We start from the raw sequence: 27045 nt of genomic DNA, 5'->3' as shown, positions 1-27045 counted from the left end.
GAAAAGATATGACTAGCAGTGGATAAGGACTTGGATGACCTGGAGCCATGTACTAACAGAGGAGCGCATCCCCTAGGACAGGTGAGACACTACTCTGTCAAAGACTCTTCAGGGGCCTAGGGAGTTAAGGTGTGTGTGTGTGTGTATGTGTGTGGGGGGGACCTGGGGATGCAAGACACCCAGCTTAGGGGCTCTGGAGGGAGAGGGAATTTGGCATCAACAAAGGGGATCCTAATTTCACTTTGGGGAAGTGTGGGTCACGGCCAGGTCTGCCGGGAGGAGGGGTGTCCATCAGTCAGCCCACCCATAGTAGCTAGAAATGACCCTGACCACGCGCGTGCATGAAAAAAGGGCGCCGTGAAAAAAGGGCCCGAGTTGATAACAAAATGACGCCAGTTATTAACGAAATCTAATAATGATAAACATCGTTGTCAAGCGTTGTTAACGATTAATACTGTTGTAAAAACAGACGAGAAATAATAACGAAAAGATATTAACGTTAAATATAGTTACGTAATTCAACAATATTGCTTAACCCAACCCTACTCTTACACAGAACCCTCTCCTGGTGGTGCCTAAAACTAACCACTCCCCTGGTGGCGCCTAACCCTAACCACCCCCCCGGTGGTGCCTAATTCTAACCCCCCCCCCCCCCCGGTGGTGCCTAACTCTAACCCCCCCCCCCGGTGGTGCATAACCCTAACCACGCCCCTGGTGGTGCCTAACCCTAACCACTCCCTATGCAGAAACACCCTTTTACACATAGTAACGATAATATCTTTAATAACGTGAAATTTGTAAATATAAATGAAATAATGTGACTAAAACTATAACATTGCAAGCTTCTAAAACCATGGCATACGTCAAAAACTATAATATTCTAAAGTTGTTAACAATATTTATCACGGCACCCTTTTTTCTGCTTTTTTCGCCGTATTAACAATAATTGCATTAATGTCTATGGCGGTGCCCTTTTCGTCCCCTATCGGGTGGCGCCCTTTTTTCCTCCTACCACCACCGTCTAACCCAAGCATGGTCAAACTCGGCCCTCCAGCTGTTACGGAACTACAAGTCCCACAATGCATTTGCCTTCATGAGTCATGACTGTGGCTGTCAGACTCCTGCAATGCATTGTGGGACTTAACAGCTGGAGGGCCAAGTTTGCCCATGCCTGGTCTAACCCATAACTAACTGTGACGCTTCGAGGCACACTCTAAATCTCTCTGAGAAGATTGCAGTCAGCAAAGCAGGAAGTGGCCGGTGTCTGGGACCATGAAGCTTAAGGCCCATACACACGTCGGATTTTAGCGAACGACCCGTCGTTTGAACGTTCCGTCGTTCGGACGTTTTCGCGTCAAATCCGACGTGTGTACAGACTATCGTTCGCGTGATAAGACTGGTTACCAGCGATCCGCCCGGCGGATCGTTGGTAACCAGTCTTATCACGTGAACGATAGTCTGTACACACGTCGGATTTGACGCGAAAACGTCCGAACGACGGAACGTTCAAACGACGGGTCGTTCGCTAAAATCCGACATGTGTATGGGCCTTTAAAGTGATGTACTTGATGTCAGCCAATCAAGGCAGGTCTGCAAAGTCAAAAACAAGCTCTGCAACTGAGCGCCTGTACATTTCTTAGAAAACATTTATTTCCCGGAGTGGAACTTTAACCACCCAGGGAGCAGTTTGGTTTGGACTGGAAATGAAAAGTCTACTTCTTTCTGCAGAAGATGTGATATCTCTGCAGTTTGCAGAACATTTTACGAGATAAGGGATATAGGCATATCTTCTGCTCAAAACAAGATCTATTTTTCCTTTAATCTTCATGGGCCGAGTGCCAGTTTATTGCTTTGCTAAATAAACACCTTTTGTTTTTTATTATTATTTTTTTTTTTACTTACTCAGCCTGAAGACCTGCCTGGCTATAAAACAGCAGAATCAGTCACGTAGGCCGACCTCGCTAAACATTCCGTTGCAGTTACGTAATGTAGATCTTGGAGCAGCTACCCTGCTAAGTGGATTAAGAAAGCACATTGTTTGGTGTTTATCTTACAATATTTACCGTGAGTGCCATAAGGCTCTTTGTGCTCATTACATCAGATGATTTGTACAGTGTTTTGCACCGCAGATTAAGTGTTCCCGGCCTCACAAGGAAATGTGTTTAATAAGGTTACAGCACTCGCCCTGATACTCCTGAAAGATTAACTTGCTTTGGTTATAGATTAATTATTTATAGGTCAGACCTTGCCTACTTTGGACTGTTCACTGTACTTGGAGCGTTTATGGTAGTATTGGTAGTACTATTCGTTATCAGTACAAGAAGAACACACAACATTCTCAGCTTATCTACAGACACTAGAGGGCAGCCAGGTGTACAGGTGGTGTGGGACTTTTTTCCATGTGCTACAGTGCAACAGAGGAGATGATATACTTAGCCAAAGCCAGGGCCGGATTTGTACGCTTTACCGCCCAAGGCCACTGTCACCAGCCGCCCCCCTTTATTATAGGTAACCTGATGACCCCTCCTCCAGTATAGGAAGCCAGGTGATCCCTCCCCCTTCCCTCTATTATAGGTAACCTGATGACTCCCCCTCCAGTATAGGTAGCCAAATAACCCCTCCCCCTTCCCTCTAGTATAGGTAACCTGATGACCCCCCCTCTAGTATAGGTAGCCAGCTGACCCCTCCCCTTCCCTCTATTATAGGTAACCTGATGACCCCCCCTCTAGTATAGGTAGCCAGATGACCCCTCCCCCTTCCCTCTAGTATAGGTAACCTAATGACGCCCCCTCCAATATAGGTAGCCAATTGACCCCTCACTCCTTTCCCTCCAGTATAGGTAGCCAGATGACTCCTCCCCCTTTCCCTCCATAGCCGCCGGCCACAATGCAAATGTGCTCAGAGAGCAAGGTGGCTGCTGCACAGGCCGCTGGCAGCAGAGTACCGCGGTCAGGCACTCACCTAATCTTCTTCATTGCTGCATTTGCAAGCTTGCAAATGCTGCATACGTTTAGCCTGCTGCTGTTGTGCTCTAGGCCACGGCCTAAGGGGGCCTTGGCCTAAATCCGGCCCTGGCTAAAGCCTTGTTTTTTGCTAAGGAGAGAGCCACCTATGCCAAGATTCTGCATGAGTTACAGTTGTTCCGGATCCCCCTCGATTAAGGGCGGCTTTACCATGAAGCAGACTGAATCATGTGATTGAGGGCAGCAGCCTGTAGGGGGCAGCATCAGCTCTAAAATATGCCAAGATTCAGCATGTGTTACAGTTGCCCCTGATCCCTCTCGATCGGGGCGGCCTTACCATGAAGCAGACTGAATCATGTGATTGCAGCAGACAGTAGGGGGCAGCATCAGCTCTACACTCAGCTAAGGTTTGTGCTTTTTAGGCCGGTTGCTAACCGGCAAGCATATGAATCCGGTATCCGGCAATCCCCGCCCATGCCGGGTACTGTGGACTATGTTGTATATATACAGTGTTCTCCTGGGGGATGGGGGCGCATGCTAACAAGTTTGTGTCAGACAGCAAAAAGTCTAGAACCTGCCCTGACATCGATGGCTGGGATACAAACCGGGGACCCAATGCTGCTACGCTACCAATGCTGCCCAATATAATATAAATGCATTATCTCTACTAGGAAGCGGAGTGCATGTTAATGGTTATGGCATTATACAGGTTAAGGGTCAGCTAAATCAAGGTGAGGGTAGTGTTGGGCGAACAGTGTTCGCCACTGTTCGGGTTCTGCAGAACATCACCCTGTTCGGGTGATGTTCGAGTTCGGCCGAACACCTGATGGTGTTCGGCCAAACTGTTCGGCCATATGGCCGAACTAAGAGCGCATGGCCGAACGTTACCCGAACGTTCGGCTAGCGTTGTGATTGGCCGAACGGGTCACGTGTAGTGTTGGGCGAACATCTAGATGTTCGGGTAGGGGCCGAACATGGCCGCGATGTTCGGGTGTTCGAGCCGAACTCCGAACATAATGGAAGTCAATGGGGACCCGAACTTTCGTGCTTTGTAAAGCCTCCTTACATGCTACATACCCCAAATTTACAGGGTATATGCACCTTGGGAGTGGGTACAAGAGGAAAAATTTTTTAGCAAAAAGAGCTTATAGTTTTTGAGAAAATCGATTTTAAAATTTCAAAGGGAAAACTGTCTTTTAAATGCAGGAAATGTCTGTTTTCTTTGCACAGGTAACATGCTTTTTGTTGGCATGCAGTCATAAATGTAATACATATAAGAGGTTCCAGGAAAAGGGACCGGTAACGCTAACCCAGCAGCAGCACACGTGATGGAACAGGAGGAGGGTGGCGCAGGAGGAGAAGGCCACGCTTTGAGACACAACAACCCAGGCCTTGCATGAGGACAAGAAGCGTGTGGATAGCAATTTGCGTTTTGTCGCCATGCAGTCATAAATGTAATACAGATGAGAGGTTCAATAAACAGGGACCGGAAACGCTAACCCATCACAGATGTTCATTGTTCAGGTTACTTGGTTGGGGTCCGGGAGTGTTGCGTAGTCGTTTCCAATCCAGGATTGATTCATTTTAATTTGAGTCAGACGGTCTGCATTTTCTGTGGAGAGGCGGATACGCCGATCTGTGACAATGCCTCCGGCAGCACTGAAACAGCGTTCCGACATAACGCTGGCTGCCGGGCAAGCCAGCACCTCTATTGCGTACATTGCCAGTTTGTGCCAGGTGTCTAGCTTCGATACCCAATAGTTGAAGGGTGCAGATGGATTGTTCAACACAGCTATGCCATCTGACATGTAGTCCTTGACCATCTTCTCCAGGCGATCGGTGTTGGAGGTGGATCTGCACGCTTGCTGTTCTGTGTGCTGCTGCATGGGTGTCAGAAAATTTTCCCACTCCAAGGACACTGCCGATACCATTCCCTTTTGGGCACTAGCTGCGGCTTGTGTTGTTTGCTGCCCTCCTGGTCGTCCTGGGTTTGCGGAAATCAGTCTGTCGGCGAACAACTGGCTAGAGGAGGGGGAGGATGTCAATCTCCTCTTTAAAGTCTCCACAAGGGCCTGCTGGTATTCTTCCATTTTGACCTGTCGGACTCTTTCTTCAAGCAGTTTTGGAACATTGTGTTTGTACAGTGGATCCAGAAGGGTATAAACCCAGTAATTGGTGTTGTCCAGAATGCGCACAATGCGTGGGTCGCGTTCAATGCAGTCCTAGGCCGAAGAGGTCATAGCCTAGCGTCACAAAAACCTGTTTATTTGGGCTATTTCAATGGTAGTGATGGTGACGTACATAAATCTCAGCCATGGCCGTTAGCAACATCTGAATTTCACGAAATGTCTCATGCAGGTAGAAGACATATTGTTAGACTTGGATTCCAAAGATGGGGTCCCTACATCTCTGCAAACCAGAGTTACAGGGGTCCAAAATTGGTAAAATCCCCCATAGGCTTTCATTGGGCCTCCTATTTACAGTTCCAAAATCTCACATCTTTTCAAAGGGCAATTGATCAGCAGTGGCAAATTTTCTAGCATTGTAGGGACCCGTAGGGGGAACATAACTGGTGAGTTTCGGGCCCCTAGGCCGAAGAGGTCATAGCCTAGGGTCACAAAAACCTGTTTATTTGGGTTATTTCAATGGTAGTGATGGTGACGTACATAAATCTCAGCCATGGCCGTTAGCAACGTCTGAATTTCACGAAATGTCTCATGCAGGTAGAAGACATATTGTTAGACTTGGATTCCAAAGATGGGGTCCCTACATCTCTGCAAACCAGAGTTACAGGGGTCCAAAATTGGTAAAATCCCCCATAGACTTTCATTGCCTCCCTATTTCACTTTCCAAAATCTCACATCTTTTCAAAGGGCAATGGCTCAGCAGTACCAAATTTTCTAGCATTGTAGGGACCCTTAGGGGGAACATGACTGGTGAGTTTCGGGCCCCTAGGCCAAAGAGGTCATAGCCTAGGGTCACAAAAACCTGTTTATTTGGGCTATTTCAATGGTAGTGATGGTGACGTACATAAATCTCAGCTATGGCCGTTAGCAACGTCTGAATTTCACGAAATGTCTCATGCAGGTAGAAGACATATTGTTAGACTTGGATTCCAAAGATGGGGTCCCTACATCTCTGCAAACCAGAGTTACAGGGGTCCAAAATTGGTAAAATCCCCCATAGACTTTCATTGCCTCCCTATTTCACTTTCCAAAATCTCTCATCTTTTCAAAGGGCAATGGCTCAGCAGTACCAAATTTTCTAGCATTGTAGGGACCCTTAGGGGGATCATGACAGGCAGGAAGAGGGGATAATGAAAGAGAGACAAGAGAGAAGGACAAAGGCAGGGAAGAAAGAAAGGACTAGGGAAAGGAGAGGAGAGAAAGGAAGAGAGAATGAAGAGAGGATGTGAGTAGGAATAGGAAAGGAAGGGGTAAAGGATGGGATAAGGGAAAGACAAAGGGAGAAAGGTGGGGATAAAGGAAGAGAAAGAGAAAGGATGGACATGGAGAGGAAGAGGAAAAGGAGTAAAGGATAGAATAAGTGTGGAGTTCATACATCTAGCCTGAAGATGGCACTGTTCTACTTGTATTGCTGAATCATATTATCTGGACTGTTGTGGGTTGTTGGTTCCTGTTCTGCTAGCTAGGAAAACTGGGTGAAATGTTGCTTCATGTAGGGAGCTGGTGAATCCTGTAAATCAACCTAGTTTCAGTTATCCTGCCTTCAGTTATCCTTTGACTACTGAACACAACAATAAGGGAAAGAAGAGGAGAGGAAGGATAGGTGGGGGAAGGGGAAGTAGTGGATGAGAAAGAGATAAAGGAAAAACTTGGGAAGGTAGAGGAGAGAAAGGAAGGGAGGGAGAGAGGAAGTGAGGAAGAAAGGACGTGGGAGGGGAGAGGAGAGAAAGGAAGGGAGGGAGAGAGGAAGTGAGGAAGAAAGGACATGTGAAGGCAAAGGAGAGAAAGGAAGCGAGAGAGAAAGAGAGGATGTGGGAAGGAAGAGGAGAGAAAGGAAGGGAGAGAGAGAGAAAGAGAGGACATGGGAAGGAAGAGGAGAGAAAGGAAGGGAGAGAGAGAGAAAGAGAGGACGTGGGAAGGAAGAGGAGAGAAAGGAAGGGAGAGAGAGAGAAAGAGAGGACGTGGGAAGGAAGAGGAGAGAAAGGAGGGGAGGGAGAGAGAAAGAGAGGATGTGGGAGGGAAGAGGAGAGAAAGGAAGGTAGGGAGGGAGAGAGAAAGAGAGGATGTGGGAGGGAAGAGGAGAGAAAGGAAGGGAGGGAAGGAGAGGGGAAGAAAGGACATAGGAAGGAAGAGGAGAGAAAGGAAGGGAGGGAAGGACAGAGGAAGAAAGGACGTGGGAAGGAAGAGGAGAGAAAGGAAGGGAAGGGGGGAAGGAGAGGGAAAGAAAGGACATAGGAAGGAAGAGGAGAGAAAGGAAGGGAGGGAAGGACAGAGGAAGAAAGGACGTGGGAAGGAAGAGGAGAGAAAGGAAGGGAAGGGGGGAAGGAGAGGGAAAGAAAGGACATAGGAAGGAAGAGGAGAGAAAGGAAGGGAAGGGGGGAAGGAGAGGGGAAGAAAGGACATGGGATGGAAGAGGAGAGAAAGGAAGGGAAGGAGGGAAGGAGAGGGAAAGAAAGGACATAGGAAGGAAGAGGAGAGAAAGGAAGGGAGGGAAGGACAGAGGAAGAAAGGACGTGGGAAGGAAGAGGAGAGAAAGGAAGGGAAGGAGGGAAGGACAGAGGAAGAAAGGACGTGGGAAGGAAGAGGAGAGAAAGGAAGGGAGGGAAGGACAGAGGAAGAAAGGACGTGGGAAGGAAGAGGAGAGAAAGGAAAGGAGGGAAGGACAGAGGAAGAAAGGACGTGGGAAGGAAGAGGAGAGAGTGCACAATAGTGAAAACTTTAACCAGCATCAATAAAGTCTCAGGCGTGAACTTTGTACAACATACTATACTGAACAAGTGTATTTTTCTAAGACTTTTATTTAATCACAGATTAATATTTGCTCTCGAGCAGCCAATACTTATTGCAGTAATGAAAACAACAGCTTGATAATACGCTGATTACAGTCTATCTGAACAGAGTGGTTTTATATGAAACAGCCGTGCTGCTGCCAGCTATTGATTGGCGTCAGACAATTACAGTTAATAAATTATCGTCAGGAGAACTTTGGACTCCATTTGTGTGTGTGGGATCAGGTATTCAATTATTAGCACCTTGCCAGACAGAAGCTGCCGAAACAACAACTCTATTAACAACTTTGCTGCAGGTGGGTAAATAGTGGCCAGCCTTTAGTCAAGTCCACAGGTCATGTCATTATTATCATAGATATTGATTTATAAAGCGCGAACATATTCCATGGTGCTGTATAGAGTAAGAAACAAACATGGGGTACATAATACAACAACAACAACAAAACATTTGTAAAGCGCTTTTCTGTCATAGGACCCAAAGTGCATAATCATGGCTCAGACCAGTAAATAGTGATGTGTACAGGAGAAAAAGTTATGTGATCATAAATGCCAGACTAAACAGGTGGTTTTCCAGTTTTGATTTAAACGTGTCCAGGGTTGGAGCTGTCTTGATTAAGTTTGGCAAGGCATTCCACAGGGTAGGGGCAGCATGACAGAAAGCTCCGGCTCCAAAGGTTTTCATTTGAACTCTGGGGGTGGTCAAGTTATTGGTAGGATCCTTTTGATCTGAGGTTATGGTGGGAGGTGTATATACAGAACATAGACACTGGCCCGTAATACAGAATTAGTAGACATAGTAATTACAGTTACATATGTAACATGATGAGCAAAATGTAACGTACATGACACAAAAGCATGATAGAGCCCTGCCCTTGTGAGCTTGCAATCTAAAGTAATAGAGAGGAAACAAGAGGTAAGTTGATATTTGATATGTGCACCAAGAGGCATATTGGTCCTATATTCACATTTTCTCCTAGGGGATATTTTCACAACTCATGTAAGCTTGCAAGGGCAGGGGCCAGGGCAGTTTGTAGGCCTTAGAGCTCCCAGGGTGAGGAATGTATCAATTGCGCCCCCCCCCCCCCATGACTCGGGCATACGGTTGCTGTTGCCAGGGCCGGTTCTGGTAACAAGGGGGCCCCTGGGCAAAATTAACCCCGGGCCCCCCCAATAGACATCCCCCAATCAAGCCAAATTTCCACTCAAGCCCCATGAGTCAGGGGCTGACACCACCTGGCTCAGCTGAAGACTCTCCAGGGGCAGCGGGGAACAAAAGTTAAGCTGGGGGGGGGGGAGACACCTTGGGGCCACTACAGGCTCTGGAGCCCTAGGGCAATTGCCCCCTTTGCCTCTATGGTAGCGCCGGCCCTGGCTGTTGCAGTAGCCAGAGGTGTACCCCAGTATTAGGTGGCCCCCAATATAGCTAGCCAGAGGCCCAAGTATCCTTTAGCCAGATGTAGCCCTCCACCCTCTAGGTAGCCAGAAACCCCTGTTTAGTTACCGTATATTCCGGTGTATAAGACGACTGGGTGTATAAGACGACCCCCCAACTTTTTCAGTTAAAATATAGAGTTTATAATATACTCACCATATAAGACTACCCCTCTTCCAACGTACAACTAAAAAAAAAAAAAAGCATATACTGGTGCTGTACTGTATGTGGTACCCAGTATATAACAGTATATACAGTAGTCAATTGACTGGTTGGATTGATCAACTCTCCCTTTCTCCATGTTTATCAGAGCGGTATGGAAGAATAGATCGCGCTGTGCCCATAAAATACGCCTCTTTCACCCTTCTGGCCCCGCCCTTGTATCCTATTTACCTCCTTCTCAGATCTCACACATATGCGCCTGCGCCGCTTCACTACAGTCCTCAGCAGCGAGATCCTAGAGGCAGTAACAGGATAGGGGGTATCCCCGGCATCAATGATACCCTGCGTATAAGACGACCCCCAACTTTTCAGAAGATTTTCAAGGGTTAAAAAGTAGTCTTATACGCAGGAATATACAGTATTTCCTCCCATAAAGGGGACCATCTTTCAGATCAGGTGTTCTTGTGGCTACACTTGTTATGGGTGTGTTAGAATTATGATGGCCACACTTGTTTAATGACCGTTGCAAGATAAGCCCCCTGCCTATGAGGATCACAAGAGATAGGAAAAGGAAAGGGAGTGAACATTGGGGTCGCATCAAAGTTTTGCTCGAAGAGCCCCATTATTTATAGTTAAGTCCCTGACAATACTGCCCTTATTCTCATAGGAAGCCCTACATTCAAAATATGCTTTCCCTATTGGGACTTATTTGAGTGTACTACCAAGGATGCTCATTGGTCCAGATGTGCCGGAGTGGAAAAGTCACATATGAAATGCCCCATTCTCCTGGTTGGGGGTAGCTTTTAGGTCACCCCATTATTATCGTGAGTGCGACCAATGGGTGCATCTGCACTGTGCATGCCCGAGTACGGTGTGCTTATACCAAGTACAATGAAGCACTCCTGCATGGAGGAAAAAAGCCAATCGCATGCATCTTTGTTCTACTGAGCATGTGCAGACCTTGCATGCCCATGCCCAGTCCAGGTGCACTCGTCCATGGACAGTACAGGGGTGCTGCTAAGGTTTTTGTGGCCCCAAATGGCAAACAATTTGTAGCCTCAAGTGTCAAATAATTTGTGAAGGGAGCGGTGGGCGTGGCCCCCCAGGAAAGGGAAAAACATGGTCGTGGCCATGACATGACATGGGCGAAGCCAACTGCAGGATGCTATCATGTCAATATGGACCCAAAAAATTCTGAAGAATGCCATGGAGCATTAAAGGACACCCGAGGTAAAAATAGACTGATGAGATAAACAATTGTAACTATTTTCCTTATCCTAAAAATGACTTTGTTGGATATCCCACAGGTTTAATTAATATTTAAATCCACTTTTTAAGTTTTTACTGTTTCATTATCTCTGCTCAATGACACATTCATTAACCACTTGCCGACCGCACGCTTATACCGTGCGTCGGCAAAGTGGCAGCTGCAGGACCAGCGACGCAGTACTGCGTCGCCAGCTGCAGGCTGATTAATCAGGAAGCAGCCGCTCGCGCGAGCGGCTGCTTCCTGTCAATTCACGGCGGGGGGCTCCGTGAATAGCCTGCGGGCCGCCGATGGCGGCTCGCAGGCTAAATGTAAACACAAGCGGAAATAATCCACTTTGTTTACATTGTACGACGCCGCGCCGTAAAGCAGATCGGCGATCCCCGGCCAATCAGCGGCCGGGGATAGCCGCCATGTGACAGGGGACGTCCTGTCACTGGCTGCACAGGACGGATAGCGTCCTGTGCAGCCCGGATCACCGGGGGGACAGGTAGGAGAGGGAGGGGGGTGAATGTCGCCGCGGAGGGGGGCTTTGAGGTGCCCCTAGCCTGCACGCAGGAGCGATCAGACCCCCCCTGCACATCATCCCCATAGGGGGAAAAAAAGGGGGGCGATCTGATCGCTCTGCGTGCACCCTGATCTGTGCTGGGGGCTGCAGAGCCCACCCAGCACAGATCCCAACAAACAGCGCTGGTCCTTAAGGGGGGGTAAAGGGTGGGTCCTCAAGTGGTTACAGTATGTCAGAGATAAAATCTATGAACTATTGACCGTTCTATCTCTTTCCTGTTCTCAGAAGTCATTTTCTACTAGGAAAGGGGTTTATAGTTGTAATTCCTTATCATTGAGGGTTACGCTGTAGTCCAACCCAGCCCCGACCCAGACAGAAACTGTCACTTACATACCTGACGTTTAACTCTTTCAGGCAGAGAAAGAAAAAAAAAAGGAGCAAAGCATAGTTATTAGTGCACTTGGCACTGAACATACACATGTCTATCTCATCATATCACATGTCACCTCGGGTATCCTTTAAAGGAGAACTGTAGTGAGAGGTATGTGGAAGGTACCATATTTATTTCCATTTAAGCAATACCAGTTGCCTGGCTATCCTGCTGATCCTCTAGCTCTAATACTTTCAGCCATAGGACCTGAACAAGCATGCAGCAGATCAGGTGTTTCTGACAAATTTGACAGATCTGACAAGATTAGCTGCATGCTTGTTTCTGGTGAGATGCAGACACTTCTTCAGCCAAATAGACCATCAGGTCTGCCAGGCAACTGGTATTACTTAAAAGGAAATAAATATGGCAGCCTCCATATACCTCTCACTACAGTTCACCTTTAAGGCAGTTCTGATTGCAAAAAAGGCAATACTCACTTAGTGCTAGCAAGAAGTATCTAATAAAGTGACTAGCAAAATATAGGTAGTCCCCGGTTAACAAAAGAGGTAGGGAATGTAGGTCCGTTCTTAACCTGAATCCATTCTTCGACAGACTGTCAGCTCTGTGCCTCTTTTTTGTCCCCCTTTGTCCCCCCATGCCTTTTTTGTCCCCCTGTAGGTCACCTCAGTTCCCCGTGCCTCTTTTGTCCCGTTCTGTTCACCATGTGTCTCTTTTGTTTTCCTGTGTTCCCTGTGCCTCTTTTGTCAGCCACTGTGACCCCCTGTGTCACCTCTTGTCCCCCTGTGTCATCTCTTGTCTCCCTATGTCACATGGCCTTGATCCAGTGCCGAAATTGCACCACTCTCCCACCGGCTGCTTAGCTCTTGTCACCATAGTTACTTTTGGCTGACGCCTCTGATTTCATGAGAGGTGTCGGCGGAAGTAACCATGGTGACAGGACACGAAGCCAAAGGCAGGAGAGCTGTGAGATTCAGTGCTGGATTACGGCAGAAGGGTCCAGGGGCTGCTGAGCCCCAGTGCAGTCCACAGGGGTCAGCGAGGCAACCTCTAAAGTGAGGCCCAAGCAGGGGCCTGCCTTGTTGCTTGTACCTTAGCGACACCCCTGCAGGAGAATGGCCAGAAGATGAAGGCTCTATGAGGATCTGGGAGGCCTCTTGAGGTAAGTACCTAACTTTTGTTTTTTAAATTGCTTGAACTGGTAAGACTCGTATTTGTCTGAGTAACAGGTGAAGAAACGTTAGCATGCAGAGAGAATAACAGACCACGACTCGCTATTCCAGAGCCGTGTCCTATTAGAAACAACGATAAAATATTAATTCATGCTAGACTTTATTTGCGCGATGTTCTGTTCAGCACAGCCTTTGCGGTTTCATGCTGCTGTCTAAACTTGCTTCTATTCATTTAAATAATTTATATCTCCAGTTCTGCCAGCCTGGCATGTCTTTGAATTACTGCAAACTGTATAAATGACCCCAAGCTGTTTAAAAATGACTTTAACTAATTATTTTTTGTTTTGCAATGTGTTCATCATCAGAGCTTCCTCTGAGTGTTATCTCCCGGGGGCGGGAAGATACGCCCGGACTCAGCATGGCGAAACCAAACGCAACTGCGCTTTAAACGGGTGTAATGGCTCCACTCTAAATCATGTTCACAGGGACACTCGAGGATAATTCTCTCAAGTGATACATTAGCTTGAGCGTCTCAAGAAGGGCTGACATGCAGAGGTTGCAACTGTACCGGAGCCCCTGTACCAGAGGGGCCCTCCTTCTTCATTCTCATTTGCTTTTCATTGGTGCTACATCTATATGTACATTGCTTAGTGGTAACCCTAAAGTGTTTTCTTACTCTGATTACACCTGCAGCAGCTCTTGAAAAGTTTTGGGGCTCCATATTAATAGAGTGCTTGGGGCCTCATGTAAAACTTACACTGGGGCCCTAAGCTCCCTAGTTACACCACTGGCTGATACTCTACACCTTAGGGGCTCTTTATTGCTAAAGCACAAGGATAATTATGGCTCAGGCCTTGGCCCACATGCAATTACAGTATTTTTCAGACTATAAGATGCTCCTGACTGACCATAAGATGCATAGAGGACTAAAACCAGGGTGAAAAAATGTATACAACCTATTGCATCCATGGTGAAGGGGCATCTTGTGGATTATGCCCCCTTGTACCTCTTGTGTCTCCCTGTGTCCTCCTGTGTTCCCCATGTGTTCTCCTGTGTCCTCCATGTGTCCGCCTCTGTCCTTCTCTATGCCCCTTTGTGTCCCCTTGTGTCCTCCTCTATGCCCCTTTGTGTCCCCCATGTGTCCTCCTCTATGCCCCTTTGTGTCCCCCTGTGTCCTCTGTTATTCCCTCCGTGTCCTCTGCATGGGCACAGTACAGGGAGTCCCCGACATTGCGGCGGGTTGGAGGTTCGTATTGTCAGGCGTTCACAAGTCAGGAACTCCCTCCATTTGGACTATAAGGGCCCATTTCCACTTGTGTGGTGCAAATTCGTTGCGGAAACTGCATCAATGAATTTGCATGCGAATGCAAATTTGTACGCGTTTGTATTTGAATTTTAATGCAAATTTGCATGCGTTTTTGCGTATTTTTGTATGTATGCTAATTTAACCATGTCAGTGCCTGTGTGCTTTTACATTGATTTTAGGCAAAAAGGTACGCGAATTAGCATGAAAATTTTGCATAGCAAAAACGCATGCAAATTTCCTATTAATTACAATGTATGCGAATCGCACACCTCTGAGGGCTCTGCTGTGCAGATTTTTCCTGGAACAGGCCCATTGACTATCATCGGCTATGCGAATCTGCATGCAGAAAACCCATGCAGATTCGCTATAGTGGAAACGGGCCCTAAAACACAGTGACCCTTTTTTTCCACCACTTTTGGGGGAGAAAAAGTGAGTCTTATAGTCCAAAAAATACAGTAACTGTTTTTCCTGAGTTTTCTCCTAGGACGTAATTTTTCATCTTCGATTAGAATAACTTTTCAGCAGTCTGCAATGGAAAAAGAATACAAAAATAATTGAAGGGTAATAATAAATTATTTTGAGTAGTTTTTCACATATTATTTAATTTGCATGTACAGATTATGCGTTTTCAAATATGTTATTGTTTTTTTGTGTAAAAGGGTGTTTCTGCAGAGGGAGTGCTTAGGGTTAGGCACCACCAGGGGGAGTGGTTAGGGTTAGGCACCACCAGGGGGAGTGGTTAGAGTTAGGCACCACCCGGGCAGCGGTTAGTTATACGCAACACCAGGGGGGGTAGTTAGGGTGAGGCACCACCAGGGGGAGTGGTTAGGGTTAGGCACCACTGGGGGGAGTGGTTAGGGTTAGGCACCACTGGGGGGAGTGGTTAGAGTTAGGCACCACCCGGGCAGCGGTTAGTTATACGCAACACCAGGGGGGGTAGTTAGGGTGAGGCACCACCAGGGGGAGTGGTTAGGGTTAGGCACCACTGGGGGGAGTGGTTAGAGTTAGGCACCACCCGGGCAGCGGTTAGTTATACGCAACACCAGGGGGGGTAGTTAGGGTTAGGCACCACCAGGGGGAGTGGTTAGGGTTAGGCACCACTGGTGGGAGTGGTTAGGTTAGGCATCACCCGGGCAGGGGTTAGTTATACGCAACACCAGGGGCGGTAGTTAGGGTTAGGCACCACTGGGGGGAGTGGTTAGGGTTAGGCACCACTGGGGGAGTGGTTAGAGTTAGGCACCACCCGGGCAGCGGTTAGTTATACGCAACACCAGGGGGGGTAGTTAGGGTGAAGCACCACCAGGGGGAGTGGTTAGGGTTAGGCACCACTGGTGGGAGTGGTTAGGTTAGGCATCACCCGGGCAGGGGTTAGTTATACGCAACACCAGGGGCGGTAGTTAGGGTTAGGCACCACTGGGGGGAGTGGTTAGGGTTAGGCACCACCCGGGCAGCGGTTAGTTATACGCAACACCAGGGGGGGTAGTTAGGGTTAGGCACCACCGGGGGAGTGGTTAGTTTTAGGCAGCACCAGGGGAGGGTAGGGTTGGGTTAAGCTGTATTGTTGAATTACGTAACAATATGTAACGTTAATACCTTTTCGTTATTATTTGTTTAATTACCTGCGCCATTTCGTTATCCAGCCGGGACCTTTTTTTACTGCGCCCTTTTTTCATGCAAGCATAAAAAGGGATATTTTTTTGGACAGCCAGGAAATATCCCCTTCACATCAGATCTACCCACGGCTGTCTTGGCATGTGATCTGAGACAAGCGGAGCGATACAGCTGACATCAACAAAATATAATCAGCAGCAACGTTCTCCTGGCCGCCGGTCGCAGTGGATCCAAGTCCTATTTGTATTCCCATGCTCAGCCTATTAGATAACTCGCCTTATCACGGCCTGCTTGTCATCCTTTAACTACAGTAACTCATTAAACATGGGCCGTACGTGAACATATGAGGCGTGCTATTATTCCCCGCCACCGGTATTTAATCAGTCACTGGGGAGCTGAAAGAAAGGCAGATTAATAACGACAGTATCAATCTGTCCCCGAACAGAAAAATAAGGCCTGTTGTAAATTATAGGAACTGCTGGCCTGATAAACAAGAGAAGAGTCCTGTTCAGGCGGACCTGAACTAGAGATAGGCCGAACGGTTCGCCGGCGAACGGTTCCACGCGAACTTCGGTGGTTCGCGTTCGCGTCCCGCTGGCGAACCTTTGCAGAAGTTCGGTTCGCCCCATAATGCACCTTGAGGGTCAACTTTGACCCTCTACATCACAGTCAGCAGGCCCAGTGTAGCCAATTAGGCTACACTAGCCCCTGGAGCCCCACCCCCCCTTATATAAGGCAGGCAGCGGCGGCCATTACGGTCACTCGTGTGCTGCCTGCGTTAGTGAGAGTAGGGCGAGCTGCTGCAGACTGTCTCTCAGGGAAGGATTAGTTAGGCTTAACTTGTTCCTGGCTGGCTGCATACCTGTTCTGTGAACCCACCACTGCATACCTGTACTGTGAACCCACCACTGCATACCTGTTCAGTGAACCTGCCACTGCATACCTGTTCTGTGAACCCATCACTGCATACCTGTTCAGTGAACCTGCCACTGCATACCTGTGCTGTGAACCCACCACTGCATACCTGTTCTGTGAACCCACCACTGCATACCTGTGCTGTGAACCCACCACTGCATACCTGTTCTGTGAACCCACCACTGCATACCTGTTCTGTGAACCCACCACTGCATACCTGTTCAGTGAACCCACCACTGCATACCTGTTGTGTTCAGTGAACCCGCCACTGCATACCTGTTCTGTTCAGTGGACCCGCCACTGTATACCTGTTTAGTGAACCCGCCACTGCATACCTGTTGTGTTCAGTGAACCTGCCACTGCATACCTGTTCTGTGAACCCGCCACTGTATACCTGTTCTGTTCAGTGAACCCGCCACTGTATACCTGTTCAGTGAACCCGCCACTGCATACCTGTTGTGTTCAGTGAACCCGCCACTGTATACCTGTACTGTTCAGTGAACCCGCCACTGCATACCTGTTCAGTGAACCCGCCACTGCATACCTGTTGTGTTCAGTGAACCCACCACTGCATACCTGTTGTGTTCAGTGAACCTGCCACTGTGGTGAAGGGGCTTGCGTATCACAATGAAGCAATGACCGGCGCCTAGATGAGTGTCTCGGGGGGCACACAAAAGATAATAAGGTCGTTGCTTCATTGTGGTCAGACCAAATTTGATCAGCTGGACAGTCACTGTTCTGTCATTCAGCTACATCAGCCAGGCGACCATATGGGCTGTAAAGCCACCAAAACCTGCACTCTCGCCATGGTGCGCACCAGTCCAGCACGGCCATCACTACACAAACAGCTGTTTGCGGTGCGTTACACGGTGAGTTTGGTGTGTCAGTGTGAAGCAGTACCTTAATTACACTACCTGATTGATGTATACACATGCAAGATGTTTTAAAGCACTTTAGGCCTGTCATTTAGCATTCAATGTGATTTCTGCCCTTAAAACGCTGCTTTGCGTCAAATCCAGATTTTTCCCCGGGACTTTTGGCATGTATCCCACTCCGCCATGCCCCCCTCCAGGTGTTAGACCCCTTGAAACATCTTTTCCATCAGTTTTGTGGCCAGCATAATTATTTTTTTTTCCAAAGTTCGCATCCCCATTGAAGTCTATTGCGGTTCGCAAACTTTAACGCGAACCGAACGTTACGCAAAAGTTCGCGAACCCGGTTCGCGAACCTAAAATCGGAGGTTCGGCCCATCTCTAACCTGAACTTCCTATCTGCTCTAAAAGATAAGCAACAGCATAATAGTGGTGCTCGGATACCCCCACTCACAGATTCAAGTAAATCCGATCACGGCAGTGACGTAATCCGGACATGGCGTGATTGTGATCCAGACTTGATGCCCAATTCTGAATTTGATTCAGATTTTAACCCTGATTAAAGGGGAACTGAAGATATGGAAGCTGCCATGTTTATTTCCTTTTAAGCAATACCAGTTGCCTGGCAGCCCTGCTGATCCTCTGCCTCTAATACTATTAGCCATAGCCCTTGAACAAGTATGCAGCAGATCAGGTGTTTCAGACTTTAAAGTCAGATCTGACAAGATTAGCTGCATGCCTGTTTCTGGTGTTATTCAGATACTACTGCAGAGAAATAGACCAGCAGGGCTGCCAGGCAACTGGTATTGATTAAAAGGAAATAACTATGGCAGCCTCCGTATACCACTTACTTCAGTTCCCCTTTAAAAGTGATATCCGTTATCATGGCCGTGATCAGGATTTGACTTTAACGGTTAATAGCAAAGCCCCCCTTACATGCTCAGTAGAACAGTGGCAACAAGAAGACCTTATAGTTTATGAGAAAATCAATTTTAAAGTTTCAAAGGAAAAAAAGTATACATGTAAATGCGGTAAATACATTAACTGTCATTTACCGCATTTAACCACTTAAGCCCGAAGGGTTGAAATTTTTTTACATCCGAACAACTTTCACCCCCCATTCATTTGCCAATAACTTTATCACTACTCATCACAATTAATTGATCTATATCTTGTTTTTTCCGCCACCAATTAGGCTTTCTGTGGGTGGTATATTTTGCTAAGAGCCACTTTACTGTAAATGCATTTTAACAGGAAGAATAAGAAAAAAACTGAAAAAATTCATTATTTCTCAGTTTTCAGCCATTATAGTTTTAAAATAATACATGCCTCCATAATTAAAACTCACGTATTGTATTTGCCCATATGCCCCGGGTATTTCACCGTTAAAATTATGTCCCTATCACAATGTATGGCGACAATATTTTATTTGGAAATAAAGGTGCATTTTTTCCGTTTTGCGTCCATCACTGTTTAGATGCCCATAATTTATTAAATCATATTGATATACTCCTTTGACATGCATATTTAAAAAGTTCAGACCCTTAGGTAACTATTTATGTTTTTTGTTTTTTTTTTATCATTGTAATTTTTTTTTTTTTTTAATGTAAACTTGTATGTGGGTATTTTTTGGTGTGGGAGGTAAACAGGGTTTTTTTTTAATATATGTATATGTTTAGTTTGAAAACTTTTTTTTTTTAAGGTGTAATTTGCTATTTGGCCACAAGATGGCCAGAATCAAAAAGTCCTGGGAGCGATCGATCTAGCTCCCAGGCAGAAGAAAGGAGGCCAGAGCTCAGAAAAGCCGCAGTGTCTGAAGAGACGCTGTCGGCTTTTCTCCGGGGGGGTCCGATCAGCGAAAGGGATTTATAATCCCTTTCACTGATCGGTGGGCTAGCGGCCAGCAGCGGGGGCGCGCACGGGGGGGCCCGCGGGAGCGTGCGCGACCCGCGGGAGTGCGCGCAGCCCAACTGGACGAGAAATCTCGTCCAGTTGGGCTTAAGTGGTTAAGTGTATACTTTTTTCCTTTGAAACTTTAAAATCGATTTTCTCAAAAACTATAAGGTCTTTTTGAATTGTTTTTTGCCTCTTGTTCCCACTGTTCCTCTTAAAGAGAACCAGAGACGAAGCACCCTCATGTATTTTATTACATTAATCAGTGGGAACATGACAGTAAACACCTACCCTGCTTTTAGTTTTATTCTTCTCAGTCTAATCTATCTGTTATCAACTGTGATAAGTATAGCTCAGTCTAGGTTTGACCTGGAATCCAGGGATGAGCAGAAACTACGCCAGTGCGAATTTACGCATCGTAGTTCGCATCTACGCATCGTAGTTCATAGGCGAAGTTTCAAACCTACGCTTACGAATTTACGCGTAGCGAAGTACCGCTACGCGTAGCTTACGCCCACTATGCGTAGTTAACATGTGTATTGCGTAGTGAACTACGGATGCGTTACTCGCGTCTAATTTTCCGCATGCGATTGTATGCATACAAATTTACGCATTGGAAAGGGGAATGTACGCATAGAAGGGTTCCCAGCATATGCATTTATAAAGAAATTAATGCGTACAATTTTCTGCATACGGGCATAAGTATCCGCATACACTACGCTTCGCACTACGCGTAATTGCGTATTTTAAAGCGTATTCTACGAAATGCATACGAAGCGAATATTTGTGTTCGAAGCCGTAGTTTGGCGAAGCGTAATTGCGTAAAACTACGCGTATTTCCAGCGTTGCGAAGTTTGCTGACTACGACCATCCCTGCTGGAATCGTTATAGCTGAGTCACTCTTCTGTGGAGTCTTTTCAAGCCCAAGCCTTCCCCCTCCTGGATCAGATTTCATACTCAGAGCTGTTGACATGGGAGGGGCTGCTGCTGCCGAGAAAGAAGCTCTGAAACAGTGCATCTGTGTGCAGTGTGCAGCCTGTCATTATCTACTGTATGCAGTTTCATTTCTATGAGAGACACTTCCTACAGGCAGCCACACAGCATTCCAGAATAATAGTTGAAAGCACACAGATGAAAGGCAGCAGCAGCCCTGCTTGTCTATAGTCTCATACATAGAGGATAGACAACACATCCAGAACAACTTATAACCCGGAAGCAGAACAGGTATGAGCCGGCGGCCATATTGAATATTTCCTGGAGTAATAATGGATAAAAAAAACCACTCAAAAGGCACACTAGAGTGGCGAAATTATCAGGTAGAGCATTTATTCTTTACAAGCTATCAACTGATATGTTTATTTTGTGTGAATCGTTCATCTCTGGTTCCCTTTAACATATCTGGCAAATTTGGTGTTTCTAGCATGTAAGGGGGCTTTGCTCTTAACCGCTAAAGTACACAAGTAACTCGTAATCGAGAGCCGATTTAATGGGTTTGTCTCGATGCTATGAAAAGTCCATGGTGAAATTCATATATCTGTAATACAATAATTCCCGGTCAGGGTTTGACTCAGTGGCACATTTCACCTTTAAGACAAGACAAATAACATTTATATCGCACCTTTCTCCTGGAAGACTCAAAGCACCAGAGCTGCAGCCACTAGGACGCGCTCTATAGGCAGTAGCAGCATTAGGGAGACTTGCCTAAGGTTGCCTACTGAATAGGTACTGGCTTACTGAACAGGTAGAGCTGAGATTCAAACCCAGGTCTCCTGTGTCAGATGCAGAGCCCTTAACCATTACACCATCCAGCCACTGCTTATTCTCGGCAATCTTCCTCCCACACTTTCTTTCAATGGAACCCAAGATGAGAGAGATATGGAGGCTGCCATATATATTTCCTTGTAAACAATACCAGTTGGGCTATCAGGTGTGGAAACATACAGACTTTTCTAAACAAGGCAAGTCTATAGCCTTCCATCTATCCAGAGTCCAAACTATTAGAGATCTAATTATTACTGGAATACCTCTCACAAGTAACTATACAAACTCTGATGTTTTCTCATAAATTCTGTAGTTCTATGACCTCAGCTGTCCTAATAATAGGAAACATTCCACAACATCAGCAGGGGGTCCTGTTGGACATTTGTAGTTTAGTTTTTAGTTTTGGTTAAGGTTTAAATAAATATAGCTATACATCTGCAAATAATGTTATTTTAAACCATAATGACATATTCACAATAATCTGATATTGATATACAATACAATACAATAACATTTGTAAAGCGCTTTTCTCCCATAGGACTCAAAGCACATATATTGTCATAATTCTACTACTATTCATGAGAAATCAGCAAGTTGATATTAATCCACCATTTTTACAAGTTGATACACTTCATAAGAACATCACCTATTTACTCATGAAATGTAATAAGGCAATATACCTTGATTTTTCTAATAGAAATCAGACTACTATTTATGCATTAATGATACATAGGGCCTGATTCACAAAGCGGTGCAAAGTGTTTGCACGCGAGTGAAAACCCCTTTATCACGCCTAAACTCAGTTTAGGCATGATAAGAAGAAACTCGCACGAATTTTCTGCGCGCAAAGTTTTGCGCGCGCGCAGCACCCGGCGCTTCGCGCGAAGCTCCCATTAAGCCCTATGGGACTTTGCGCGCGCACGTACGGGCGTACGCGCGGTAGCTTCGCGCGAGTTAGAGCACAAAGCGGTGATAACTTTGCTAGTGCAAAGCTTATCACGCCTAAAGTCTTTTAGGCGTGATAACTTAGTGATCACCACTTTGTGAATCAAGCCCCTAGTGTTCAAAAGTTCTTATTATTTGTATAAGAAAAGTCATTTATACTGCTTAGTTTTTAAAAATACAATATAGTAATAGTAAACAATACCAGTTGAATGACTGGCAGTGCTGCTGATCTTTCTCGCTGCAGTAGTGTCTGAATCACCCCAGAGACAAGCATGCAGCTAATCTTGTCAGTTTTTTGTCAAAAAATAAGGATGGTCAGAAATGCCAATTTCCGATTCTGTGGAAATTCTGTGGATTTTCGCCAATGACAATTACCGATTCTCCAATTTTCAATTTTTCGATTTCCAATTTCCAATGAGTCAATTTTTTTTTTTCATTCTTTGAATTTTCTGATTAGCTAAATACTTCTGAGTTAACTCAGAATTATTGGACCAATCAAGACTGATTGGTCTAAAAATTCAGAAAAATTCTGCACTCTCTGATTGGTGGGATGCTTTTGAGTTCTGTAAGTGGGCTAAAATTACCACTCCAAAAATGGCAGGTGAATTTGCAGTAATGTGGAATGGTGAAAAGTAACGCCAAAGTTTGCCATTATCGTGAAAATTCATAGCAAGCAAAGAAGGCCCAATTTGTTGAAAGGCTGAACATGAAAAAGTGTGCTTAAAAACAAGAAGAGAATCGAGAGCCCAATATGGTGCAGTATTGTCAGGTAAAATGAAGAGTTCAATACAATTTTATGTATATATATATACTCACAAACACGGGTTACCAATAGGCAACCACTTTAAATGCAGGTGGGGAGCATTAGGACCTGACCCCACTCAGGTTAAGAAGTCGCTCTCTGTAGATAGTAGATGGGGATGCACCCCTCCACCCAGGGTGGACTAGAAGATCAGCAAAAACTCGGTATACAGAGACGCCAGAGTAGAGAAAAACGTTTTAAAAACCGCTTAAAAGGAGAGGGGGATGTTAAGGTGGACTCACCTCCCTCTTACAAAAAAAGAAAACTCACTTGAGTCTCAATAAAATAGAATTGTCAAGTAATTTATTCAACTCCACAAATGCAACGCGTTTCGCGGGCGTGACCCCGCTTCTTCAGGCAAAAATGGGAGCACAACTCAGTGGGTCAAGCAAGCCCTCAATGGGCCAGAGGCGCTCAAACTTATTGCTTGACCCACTGAGTTGTGCTCCCATTTTTGCCTGAAGAAGCGGGGTCACGCCCGCGAAACGCGTTGCATTTGTGGAGTTGAATAAATTACTTGACAATTCTATTTTATTGAGACTCAAGTGAGTTTTCTTTTTTTGTAAGAGGGAGGTGAGTCCACCTTAACATCCCCCTCTCCTTTTAAGCGGTTTTTAAAACGTTTTACTCTACTCTGGCGCCTCTGTATACTGAGTTTTTGCTGAACATGAAAAAGGGATGTGCTCATTCCTAGTGGGGGAGGCAGCAAGAAGGCATTAGTAGAAATCAGCGGAACTCTGTTTTATAGATTTGTACTTTACTAATATAAACATAATAATGTTTCAGTGTTTTCTTTCTTTTTCATAGATTTTTTTAATCATATAATAATATCCCAAAAAAGGACAATTACATACCAAAATAAACCACAATTTAAGCTGTAAACAAGTTAAAGAAAAAAAACAAAGAAGAAAAAAGTCATAAAAGTTAAAGTGGACCTGAACTTTTGCACAGGACAGAAGGACAACAGAAAGAAATTCACCCTGTGAGTATTTAGAGAGTTTAGCCTGTCTAATTCCCCCTCATCTGTGACTAATCACCAGTGTCATTTGATCTCTCAGTTGTGTTAGCTGGCTGCCTCAGCAGAGCAGCTAATTTGTAAACACAGGATGTTAACCCTATATCTGCTTCCATGAAAGCAGGAAGAAGACACACTGCAGAATATGTATCAGCTGTAACAAAGACATTTTTTACTTTAAAGGACATTCGAGGTGAAAATAAGCTGATGAGAAAAACAATTGTGTCTATCCTCCTTCTCCTAAAAATGACTTTTTTAGATGTCCCACAGTTTTATTTTATATGCTTTTAAGTTTTTACTGTTTTTATTGTCTCTGCTCAATGACACCTTCATTGAAGTATGCCAGAGCTCAAATCTATGAATTATTGACTCTTTTTATCTCTTTCCTGCTCCCAGAAGCCATTTACTGACAGGAAAGTGTTTTATGGCTCTAATTACTTATCAGTGAGGGTTATGCTATAGTCCAACCCTGTCCCAACCCACATAGAGACTTGCAAACCCTTTCAGGCAGAGAAGGAAAGAGAGGAACACAGCGTAGTTATTTGTTATTGTCCTTTAAGGCCTCTTTCACACCTAGACGTTGCGTTTTAAGGGACGTTAAGGTCGCATAACGTGCCCCTAATGCAACGCATGGTGATGTTGAAGTTGGACGTCAGATTGAGCCGCATTATGCGGCTCTGACGTTCTATCCTGGGAAGTCCGGATCATTTCAATGATTCGGATGATTCGAATCGGATCAATGAAAAGATCTGGATCTTCGATCTTTGAACCGAATCTTTGAATCATTTTACTAGGGAAGCAGGGGTGCAGCAGAGTGAGAGGTGCAGGAGAATGAGATGAGGGCACATTGAGGGTGCTAATGGGGAAGGGAGAGATGCAGCAGGAAGATTGTGCTTGTGCACAGAAGCTGCGGTTCCTGTTTCTTCCAGACATCCACTGTGAACCGAATCTTTCATTGTGATGATCTGGATGATTCGACTCACAAAAAAGATCCGGATCAAAGATCCGAATCGTTCATGATCTGGACAACACTACAGTGCAGTGAATATTAATTAGCCATGTGGCTAGGAACAATAGCGGACTTTCCCCTTACTGAGCATGTGCTAAAACCACCTATAATGCACTGCATGCTGCACTTTCATTGAACGTCCAGCGTTACAATGTAACGCAACGTGGGCACTGTGAACAGCCCATTGATTTTTCATTACTGTGAGTTGGGCTGCGTTACAGGCTGCTCTAACGTGCGTCTGTAACGTCCCACTGTGAAAGCAGCCTTAAAGGTTATTATGCTGTTGCTTATCTTTTAGAGCAGAGAGAAAGTTCTAAGTTCAGGGCCTCTTTAAGAAAATCTTGATTTAGAAAAATGTAGTATTGTCTTTTATTGGTTGGATCCACTTTAATTTCTGTTTCTTTTTTCGGGTGGAAATAGGTGCATCTATGTAATTGATCCCTTGGCTATTCGGAAGGCGACTCAGTAATACAAGAAATGGGTTATGTCGTATGGGTGCTCAGATTACAATGCGGAATGGAGGAAATGGACTTGGCAATTGGTGGACACTGAAATACTGATTATAAGTTAGAGACACAGTCATCTGCGACTTGCTGACAGGAAACCATCTTATCATGCGGAATAGAATCCCCCCATTGTTCCGGGAGCCATCCCGAGCTATGCGCTGCAGAAGACGGCCTATTCATAGCTGTCGTCAGACGTGGAGGAGCGGGAACATGATGTCTGCTGTGTGCATTCCACATCCATCACATCAAATGCCTGGAGCAGGAAAAAACTCCACTCTTGTTTAAGACTCATGTAGCGGAATGCCATGGTGACCGAATGCTCAGGCCTTCCGAGCGACTGTGAGGTCCCTTGTCTGCTTCCCGCCAAGGACAAGCGCACTCACAGAGGAACTAAACTCAATGTAGTGACATATATAAAAATGCCGTTCAGGAACATGGCGCCTTAATTGGCAGCCATGGCCACAGGATTCTGGCCTTTTCTTGTTTTTTCTTCCCTTTTTTCTTGTTTTTTTCTTCCCTTTTCTCTACCAATTAAACTTGTTTCCCTCCCTGAAGGTGTGCCGTGTGGTCCGGTGTAGCCTGGGATGTTGGTGCGGGTCATCGGGAGTCCGGGACCTGGAGTTTTTTCACCTTGCCGCTTCCTGTGTCCGTTGTCTGCGCCGGTACAGGCCGCGTGAGTCCACCACTGCTACCCAGGAGGTCGGGGCTCCACTGAGGTAGGACACCGCGCCGATCAGGACACCTTTGGCCTTGTTGGATGCCAGCATTATGCAATCTGGGGAAAATAACAGCAACTAAAAAAGTCTTTGTAAGACAGGAAGAATGGCACCGGCGCTGGATATACAGCACTGTACAAATAAATAAGCAGCCAGGGGAAATGAGGAATAATGTGAATGTAAACAAAACTGGATGCAGCGTTACCACTTCCACTTTGAAATCACTGATAAAAGTATCAGTTCATCCCAGTCTTCCCACGGGATTGTACGCGCACCCGGGTATCTCTTCCGTTATTAGCGATGACACTCCTGGTAGCATGTGCAGCGCAGTACAGGCTTTGCCTTGTAGTGCAGATCAGAGCAGGCCTACTTGCTGCAAAACTAAGGAGAGTGGAGAGGAGAGTGCTAAGTCCCGCCCACGGAAGAATCAGAGTCACTCACATTACATCCATCCATTGGCTACTGCTGCTTCACCGCGGCAGAGACACCATTGGTTCAGCCCCTCCATAATGCCAGCTGCTTATCCAGAAGCAAGGGTCACCACAGCTGGACGCTTCTGTGACAGCTAGATTATCTTCACCAACCCTGCCGAATGCTGGCTGCCCAGGAGTCGGGACCCACCACAGAAATGGGCACTACTGCACTTTTTGAACTGGAACACCATGACCAGTACTGCCTTGGCTCTTGGCTTTTGGGCATACTTCCCCTTTATGCTCACCATCCCCCCCCCCACCCCCACCCTCCAGAACCTGGATGAGCCAAAACCAAATCCGGGCACAACTCCATTGTACATGGCGAAATAAATGATTCTGATATAGTAGAATGCA

The 27045-nt window shown here is 46.0% G+C and overlaps 1 long non-coding RNA gene across 2 annotated transcripts; it reads left to right on the top strand.

The window, feature by feature from the left end:
- On the top strand, nucleotides 1-27045 carry LOC137571020 (uncharacterized). 2 transcript variants are annotated; one of them, XR_011031286.1, is made up of 3 exons: nucleotides 1-81; nucleotides 23780-23954; nucleotides 25417-27045. It is a non-coding gene; the product is annotated as an uncharacterized lncRNA (long non-coding RNA). The 2 variants fall into 2 exon arrangements; XR_011031285.1 differs by lacking the exon at nucleotides 1-81 and adding an exon at nucleotides 12645-12857.

This window comes from Hyperolius riggenbachi, chromosome 4 (assembly GCF_040937935.1).
Source record: "Hyperolius riggenbachi isolate aHypRig1 chromosome 4, aHypRig1.pri, whole genome shotgun sequence".
In the NCBI taxonomy this organism is placed as follows: domain Eukaryota; kingdom Metazoa; phylum Chordata; class Amphibia; order Anura; family Hyperoliidae; genus Hyperolius; species Hyperolius riggenbachi.
Note: the sequence above shows the minus strand (reverse complement) of the source record. Positions and strands in the feature narration are given on the sequence as shown.